This window comes from Polypterus senegalus, chromosome 16 (assembly GCF_016835505.1).
Source record: "Polypterus senegalus isolate Bchr_013 chromosome 16, ASM1683550v1, whole genome shotgun sequence".
NCBI classification, from domain to species: Eukaryota; Metazoa; Chordata; class Cladistia; order Polypteriformes; family Polypteridae; genus Polypterus; species Polypterus senegalus.
In genome coordinates, this window is record NC_053169.1 from 62,688,433 (window position 1) to 62,698,329 (window position 9,897).

General features: G+C 37.8%; 1 long non-coding RNA gene across 1 annotated transcript in view; it reads right to left on the reverse strand.

The window, feature by feature from the left end:
• Positions 1 to 9,599, reverse strand: part of LOC120516342 — a 28,502-nt gene extending 18,903 nt beyond the window's left edge. The window contains exon 1 of the long non-coding RNA XR_005630831.1: positions 9,134 to 9,599. This is a non-coding gene — a long non-coding RNA (uncharacterized LOC120516342). The remainder of the gene's footprint in view (positions 1 to 9,133) is intronic.
• Positions 9,600 to 9,897: the final 298 nt, after the last annotated feature.

Genomic DNA, 9,897 nt, shown 5'->3' on the forward strand with positions numbered 1-9,897 from the left:
TGCATGCAGTGTGTCAGGTCTCAGATAAAGAAGAAGACGAGCTGTTTATTGATGCAGTAAGAAACGAATCGATGAATGAAACCTGTCATCTTTACAACGATTGACAAACACGGAATGTAACTTGAACACAACACATCCTACAAATACGAACCTGATTGAAAGAAATAATGATAATCAAATCCTTGATGACAGCAACACTCAGTAACACTCACAAAACAAATACTGTATATTGACAGTCATGTTACGTTATTTTTAAAATGTTCCCTTTTCTTTTCTAGCTTTTTAACACACTACTTCTCGCTGATACACGGGTATATATATATGTATATATATATATCCCGATCTACATACTCGAATAATGGATACTTTATTCGCCATCAATGATTGTTTTGGTAAAGCCATACTCAGTGTATTCATTAGATGAACGGTAAAAAGTAAGAGCGAGGGAGGATGACTTATTGAGGCATGCAGGCTGTAGTGCGCGTCAACTCTATCTGAATTGCGATCACATTTAAAAAAATATATATTTTCAAGTTCTATTTAGTCCATATGTGTCAAACTCAAGGGCCGCCGGCCACATCCGGCACGGCGTGTAATTATATCCGCCCGCAGATCATTTTATATACTGTATTATTGTTATTAATGGCCGGGTATATGAAGCGCTGGTAACACAATAAACTACAGATCCCATAATGCAGCGCTTCAGCTGCCTTGCCGAACTTACGCGTTAATCAAGTCTAGCTTATGATGCTGCAAGTTATTGCGAAGCTAGCTCACACGATGCTGAAGAGAAAAGTTGATTCTGAAAATAGAGCCTTTAAAACCGATGGGAGGCTGAGTATATGTTTACTGAACCCGTGTGTCTCATTTGTGGAGCTAATGTGGCTGTAATTACAGAATTTAATCTAAGACGGCACTATGAGACAAAACATCAGGGTAACCTGAATGCAATGCAGAAGATACAGAAAGCAGAAGAATTAAATAAGAATCTGACACTTCAGCGGACGTTTTAACCCGTGCACAATCACAAAGTGATTTCAAGTGAAGCTTGCTTTTATGGGAGACACAAATGCACCAGTGCAATTTGCCCCACTTTCCCTGTTGCCAAGTAATGTTAAACCAAGTCGTCACTACGGTGTTCCCAAATCGCACTTTGCTGATAAACTGACGCACTGAGTTTGCACGGCGCTTTGGTGACTTTGAAGAACAAAAAGTCCGTCTACATGCGGCTCGAACCTTGTGCATGTTTGGTAGCACATATCTGTGTGAGAAGCTCTTCTCAGTGATAAAGACTAACAAAACAGCACACAGGAGTCGCCTCACTGATGAGCACCTGCAATCCATCCTGAGAATCTCCACAACACAGAACCTCACACCAAACATAAACAAACTTGTTGCCAAAAAAGATGCCAGGCGTCCAGCTCTAAAATGACATATGAGCAAAGACAACTGAATGATTTGATTGGTTATTGCTGAAAGGAACACATTTTATTTATATTTCTAGGTTTTGTTATGCAGCATGTTCATATTTGAATTTGTATAATTTTGACAGGATATATTTTTATGGAGAGCAAAATCTTTTGGGATATTTAAAATCTAAGTTTATTTTTTATATAAAATTACATAAGAGTAAAGAAATGTGAATGTTTGTTCTTTTAACGTTTACTTTATTTCTAACTTGTATAATTTAGACAGGATATATTTTTATGGAGAGCAAAATATTATAAGTTGTTTAAGGTTTGAGTTGATTTATTCACGAATAATATTCCTGTCTGTTTTTACCATTCCTACCAAAGATATTTCTGTCGACTAAATAAAAATTCCTTCTATTTAAAATTTAAGTAGAACTTGAACAAATACGATAGTTCATAATATCCACGCAGACTTGCACGTAAGAGCGGGAGTCATCCGTTTTAACAAACAGCATATTGCACTGATACGAAATAGCTGTGTGTGTATATATGTAAATATGTGTGTGTGTGTATATATATGTTTATATATGTGTGTGTGTGTGTATATATATATATGTATTTGTGTGTATATATGTGTGTGTATGTATGTATGTGTGTATGTATATACCATACCATACCATATTTATTTGTTGAGCGCTTAAAAACACAGCATTACAACTGACCAAAGCGCTGTACAGTTACAACAAGCGAGACTAAAACCAAAATATTAAAAATAAACATTAAGAGAGAATTAAAACAGAGATACTAAAAACAGATCAAGGGACCAAATAAAATAGAGAAAATAGCAAAAGACAAGTGGAAAATGAAGCAGGTTAAGAATTAAAAGCCAATGTGAAGAAGTGCGTTTTTAGGCGAGATTTGAATGTGGCGACTGAAGCGGCTTGCCTAACCACTAAGGGCAGGGAGTTCCAGAGCCTGGGTGCACAGACGGAGAAAGCCCTTTCACCACGAGCTTTAAAACGTGCCTTGGGAACGGTTAGGAGCAGCTGATGTATATGTATGTGTGTATGTATATGTATGTATATATATGTAGATATATATATGTATAGATATGTATATATATATGTTTATGTGTGTGTGTGTAAATATATATATATATATATATATATGACAGCAACACTCATCACTCACAACAGTGACAAAACAATTACATTGACAATCATGTTACGTTATTTTCAAAATGTTTCCTTTTCTTTTTCATTGCTTCTTTAACACACTACTTCTCCGCTGCTAAGCTCGGGTATTTTGCTAGTATATATATATATCCATCCATTTTCTAACCCGCTGAATCCGAATACAGGGTCACGGGGGTCTGCTGGAGCCAATCCCAGCCAACACAGAGCACAAGGCAGGAACCAATCCCGGGCAGAGTGCCAACCCACCACAGGACACACACAAACACCAAGCACACACTAGGGCCAATTTAGAACCGCCAATCCACCTAACTTGCATGTCTTTGGATTGCGGGAGGAAACCAGAGCGCCCGGAGGAAGCCCACACAGACACGGGGAGAATATGCAAACTCCACGCAGGGAGGACCCGGGAAGCGAACCCGGGCCTTCTAACTGCGAGGCAGCAGTGCTACCACTGCCGCCCTATATATATATATATACTGTTTATAAATATATACTGTATATATATATATATATATATATATATATATATATATATAAACTGCTCAAAAAAATTAAACGAACACTTTGAAAACACATCAGATCTCAATGGGAAAAAGAAATCCTCCTGGATATCTATACTGATATAGACTGGGTAATGTGTTAGGAACGAAAGGATGCCACATCGTTTGATGGAAATGAAAATGATCAACCTACAGAGCCCTGAATTCAAAGACGCCCCAAAAATCAGAGTGAAAAAATTATGTGGCAGGCTAGTCCATTTTGCCAAAATTTAATTGCAGCAACTCAAAATTGTATGCAGCACTTTGTACTGAGCTCCTGGACAGTCTGAGGTGCAACCTGGTGGCGTTGGATGGACCAAAACATAATGTCCCAGAGGTGTTCTATTGGATTTAGGTCAGGAAAGTGTGGTTGCCAGTCAATGGTATCAATTCCTTCATCCTCCAGGAACTACCTGCATACTCTCACCACATAAGGCCAGGAATTGTCGTGCACCAGGAGCCACTGTACCAGCATAAGGTCTGACAATGGGTTCAAGGATTTCATCCTGATACCTAATGGCAGCCAAGGTGCCTTTGTCAAGCCTGTAGCGGTCTGTGTGACCCTCCATGGATATGACTCCCCAGACAATCATTAACCCACCACTAAACTGCTCATGCTGAATGATGTTACAGGCAGCATAATGTTCTCCATTGCTTCTCCAGACCCTTTCATTTCTGTCACGTGCTCAGGGTGAACCTGCTCTCATCTGTAAAAAGCACAGGGCACCAGTGGTGCATCTGCCAATTCTGGTATTCTATGGCGAATACCAATCGAGCTGCATGCTGCTGGGCAGTGAGCTTAAGGCCCATTAGAGGACATGGGGCCCTTGGGTCACCCTCATGAAGTCTTTGTGGTTGTTTGGTCAGAGACATTCACACCAGTGGCCTGCTGGAGGTCATTTTGTAGGGCTCTGGCAGTGCTCATCCTGTTCCTCCTTGCCCAAAGGAGCAGATACTGGTCCTGCTGATGGGTTATGGACCTTCTATGGCCCTCTCCAGCTCTCCTAGAGTAACTGCTTGTCTCCTAGAATCTCCTCCATGCCCTTGAGACTGTGCAGGGAGACACAGCAAACCTTCTGGCAATGACACGTATTGATGTGCCATCCTGGAGAAGTTGGACTACCTGTGCAACCTCTGTAGGGTCCAGGTATCGCCTCTTGCTACCAGTAGTGACACTGACTGTAGCCAAATGCAAAACTAGTGAAGAAACAGTCAGAAAAGATGAGGAGGGAAAAATGTCAGTGGCCTCCACCTGTTAAACCATTCCTGTTTTGGGGTCATCTCATTGTTGCCCTCTAGTGCATCTGTTGTTAATTTCATTAACACCACAGCAGCTGAAACTGATTAACAACCCCTCTGCTACTTAACTGACCAGATTAATATCCCATAAGTTTCATTGACTTTATGCAATACACTGATTAAAAAAAATGACTCTGATTAAAAAGTGTTCCTTTAATTCTTTTGAGCAGTATATATATATATATATATATATATATATATATATATATATAGTGAAGTCAAAACAAAAAGAAATGTGGACAGTAGAATACTGAGGATATTTTGCACTGGAAGATGAAGAATAATATGTTTGGCAGAATAAAAAAGTCTTGAAGAAGTTCTAAAGAGGAACAAAACTATTATTTGTAGTCTTAAGGGGAAAGAACAAGTGAGACGGACTGGCAATAGAGTACACAGTTATCAGTGCATGCAATATTTTGTATCTCATAAGCAGAGAAGACACAGAAGTACTTGGTCCAAGTATCTAAATGTGTATTCCAAAATCTAAATGTTCCCCACAGTGGAAAAAAAGTGTATTTAAGTTACATTTGCATACATATAATGTTATATATTAGGTAAAATAATTTACTAAATTATTTAAAAATGCGCTATTATCTAAAATTTTGTATATGTCACTGTTAACCTACTTTTAATTTAGATGGAGGACTGTTGCTTAAAAAAAATAGTGATATTGGGCTGAAACAGCTTCTTATGAAAACCATCATCTATCTAGTTGAGTCAATGATGATAAACAGTTAACAATGTGCTGTAGTTTCTAAATTAATATAAATAATATGCTCAGATGCAAGTGTTTACAGGAGTATATTTTAAACATTTATTGATACATTCATTTGAATTGAAAATCAGTTTATTTAATGCCATGTAATAGAGACGACATATTTCACACTGAATAACCATTTTAGATTCTGTGTAGCATACACAATGCAGGCTGTGTCGTATACATGGGATAACACAAAAGGGGGGTGAGTGGCTAAGCAAATTGCTCAGAAAAGAGAAATCACTGCAGTTTAGCTTTTTTATGTGTTATGGAATGTGCAGTGATAGACTGATGTTCATCCACAATTGGTTCGTTCTTTGCATCCAGTGCTGCCATGACAGGCTCTGGTTCACTGGCCCAGAATGTGGGTTAAATAATAGATGAACTGATGTCATGAAGCTCACTCTGAACGAGTGAACTGCAAGCACTTTTTGTTGTGTCTCCACTACATTTCAAAAAACAAAAAAAAAAACTAAAATAGTTGAAAGTAAAGTTTACAGGCTAAAAATTGACACAATCAAAGACTGTCAGTATGTAGGCTCTTTTTTTCTATAATAGAAAGGCATGAGGCTACACTAGCTAGATCAGTCATTTTCCCTCCTCTTTTAAAGGAATCTTATGCATTACTTTTCTCAAAATTGAATCATATACTTTTTCTGTAATAGCCCCTTGACCATTTATCTTGGAATGATAGAGATTTGGTGTCAGATGTGTCTTTTGATTGAACACTTTTTATGCCATAAGGTGCATGGTGACTGTGAGGTGACTGTTTTTAATGTTGTTTTATTCTCTCTTGTGGTCTTCCATTGTCCAGAGATGCAAAATTTCAATGACATTACAAAATTAAGGGGGTACGGCTGTGTGAGTTAGTATTTTATATTAAGCCAACAATTTTCACCCATTTAGTGTGCCTTGGAGTATGCAAAAACCATAAACTCTTCTGCTGTCTGTAGAAAAGCAATGTTCTGTTACTAGCCATACTGTTTCCATTAGTTGTTGATGCTAAAAAAACTTCTTTGTTCATCCTTTTACAATTCACAATTTGACACTGTGTTGCACATGCAGGACTTGTAAGTGTTTACAATGATTAATTTAAGGGTACTACAGGGTTGTAGCGACAGGGTGGAACGTTTGCTTTTGCAGTCTCCACTTCCCTCTTTAAAATGGAGGAACAGTATCCAGAAGAAGCCTGGAGTCACTTCCATGCCACCAACAGCTCTGCTTCTTCCACCCAGTAACAATAAATTATATCTGGTCGAACAACTGGAAGAGCTTGAGCTAGAAGGATGTGCCTGTGAGTCTTAAGCTGGCAGCACTCATGTGCACTAAATTGCTGATATTTGAAACTTTCTATATGTGTGGCAAGTTGAATTAACATTTAGAGGTATCTCAAAATTCTTTTCAAAATATCCGGAAATGCATTTAAAGTATATTAAAATGAATTACACATATATGAAATTTCAAAATATCTTAAAATGCGGTTGAAATACAGGGTGGCCCATATTTATGTATATGATTGAAAAGGCGTTATTGTCAGGAAACTATCAATGTAACATAATGGAACATGAATATTAAGAACCTTAAATGTTTTTCTATCCCCTGTTCTCCATGACGTGGTCCACCAATGTGCCATTGAGCTCAATACATGCCTGAAGAAGAACCCAACTTTGAAAGGCATTTGCTACAAGGGCTTTGTTGGCATCAGTAAGAACACTCTTGGGCCTACCTGCTCCTTTTGCTTGCAAAACAGTACCACTGATATTGAATTTTATGTTTATTCTTGAGATGGTTAGCACACTAGGGCCACTGCCTCCAAACTCAACTGCCATCCTCCTTTTCACCACCACATAGTTTTTTGTATAAACGCACACAATGTATGCGCTGCTCTAGCGACAATTAATTCTGTATTCAAACACAGCATGGGTTGCCCGGTCCAGCACATCCTAACTCTTATTCTCACACAGTAGTTTAAATTCTACGGCCTGTGAAACGTCATATACATAAATATGGGCCACCCTGTATCTTACAATGAGCAATGTCTCCTATTCGAGATAGCTTGAAATGCGTTTAATTTAAGATATGTGAAATGATATTCATTATATTTTGAAGTAAGCTTCTGTGTATTTTGAGATATATCAAATATATTTCATTATGTCTTAAAATAGGTAAAAATGTATTTGAGATATCTTCATGTTGGTTCTTGTTTCAGATATCTGAAATTAATTTTTAGATATCTCAAATTCATTTCATGGTCTCTTAAAATGTGTCTTTCATTCATATTAGATATCTAAAAATGCATTTGATCACATGCAAAGGCATACATTTCTGAAATTGTTGATTTTCTTTTTACTAAGAGCACTGTTAAAATGTTTTAGGAACATGAGCAGATCAACATCCTTGAGACCTTCGTCTTTCTTTATTTTCACATATTGTATGATGGACACACTTTGTTGGTCATGTTTTGGCTCATTTTGTATCTCATTATTGTTTGGCAACTAATTAAGGAAAAAGAAACAATTAAGGGGTCTAATTCTTCAAAAGCAAGTTGATTAAAATGCATTTAAAAGAAGTTAATTATGAGCAAAAACAGGTCACTAATTAAGAAAGAGGGTTGGAATGAAAACCTGCAGCCACTGGGGCCCTCCAGGACCAGAGTTGGGGACCCCTGACATAAAGTATCTCAAATACATTTCCAGATATCTCAAGCTAGGTTCCTGTCCACATTTGGATATCTGTAATGTAACTAACTTCCTAATCATTTTGAGATATCTCAAATATGTTTCAAGACATCTTAAAATAGGCAGGAGGTCCCATTGAAAAAATAGGCAATTTTATAGGATATAATATCGAGACACAATGAAATGTATCTCAGATATCTTAAAATGCATTGAAAGTCAATTTAAGAGATTTCTAAATTTATTTCAGACAGAGATATCTGGAAATGAATTTAATTTTCTTCAATTATTATACCCATTGCTGGGAACACGATGTCGAGGTTGTGGAACGAATGAGAGGATATACCATAAAATATCTGGTTTGAGGAGACAACAAGGCAAATGAGGAATATTTATAAAGGAGAAATTAATATTAGTATATTAGTAAGAAGCACAAAATGGCAAAAATAGGCAAAAGAGACCAATAGGGGTGAGCAATATCACCATTTTTGAAATAGATACCGACAGAATAATAATAATTCTTTGCATTTATGTAGTGCTTTTCTCATTACTTAAAGTGCTCAGCAATTGCAGGTTAAGGGCCTTGCTCACAGGCCCAACAGAGCAGAGTCCCTTTTAGCATTTACAGGATTCGAACCGGCAACCTTCCGATTTTTAGTTCAGATTCCCAGCCTCAAAGCCACCACTCCGCATAAAGTATTTTGTATGTCAGACTCCAATACTGATAGAGTATTTTTTAAAGAGCATAGGTATTTATTTTCAAATTATAGTGTTTTAAAATTACTAATGTAACCCCCTTGCACCACCAATTCTTTATCGGTAGGCAAAGGCCTGAGCTCTTTATAATGGTGTTGCCACCTCTATTGTTGGCAGGTTCACTATAGCCCACTTTAAGCCCAGTAATACCCAATCCAAGCACTGTTACTCAGATATTACTAAAACAAAACTCATTACTTAATTGAAACATGAACAGTTTTCCCAAAACTTAAGGTATTTACAAATATATACATACAATACATAAAACACAAACACTAAATTATTTACAACTATACAATGCATATGTTGTGTCTGTAAGTACTGGTGAGCTCACCGAGGACTTATTTACCCAGTCAGTAAATATTACTCACTCCGTTGAGGGCCCCAAACGAAACTCGGCTGCGTAGTGGCCACACAAATAAAAACAAGAACTGGCCCCTTCACTTGAACGTTTATTCAAGCAGCTTTAAAACAAAAAATAAACAAAATAAACACTGACCTTGTTTTATTTCTTCCTCCTTATACTCGGGTACCTCCTTTATGCTTCCGTCTCCCTCTTTCTCAAACAACCACTTTACTCACTGATAGCCATTTCTGCACTTGTGTCCTGCCTGACAGCTTTCCCTTTATCACCCAACTCCTTTTATGTTTTAGACGTGTGCTAAAGTTAGTTCTTCTGTCTGTCTTTCCATCTTGCTTCGGCATCTTGCCTCAGCAGCGCCCCTTTTTCTCTTTCTGTCTTGTTTCAGCGTTTTGCCTCAACAGCACCTCTCTTTTCTCTTTCTGTCTTGTTTCGGCGTGCTGCCTCAACAGTCTCTCCTTACAATGCACTGTCCTCTTCTTGTTTCGGCGTGCAACCTAAACAGTCTCTCCTGGCAATGAACTCTCCTCCCTCTTGTTTCAGCGTGCTGCCTCAACAGTCTCGTCTGGCCATCCACTCCACTCTTTTTTTTTCTCGCCAATCAGGCAACACATATATATATACTCAGCTTTACCCAACCCCCACAACTTGTATCCCAATTCCTTCAATAAACTTTATTTACACACAAAAAAAATATATTTTCATTTTTGAAACCTGACCAGGTTACACCCTCCCCCATCTAAAGTCTAGATGTCGCCATCGACTATCAACACTTTCACTATGAGGGTAAGGCACTGTGGAATGGAAAAATACAGCTTGTCCCTGTGACATGTAGCAGTTACAAAATGTGTATGTGACATTTCTATGTATACCCTTGTGTGAGGTACAGAGTGTACTGGGTG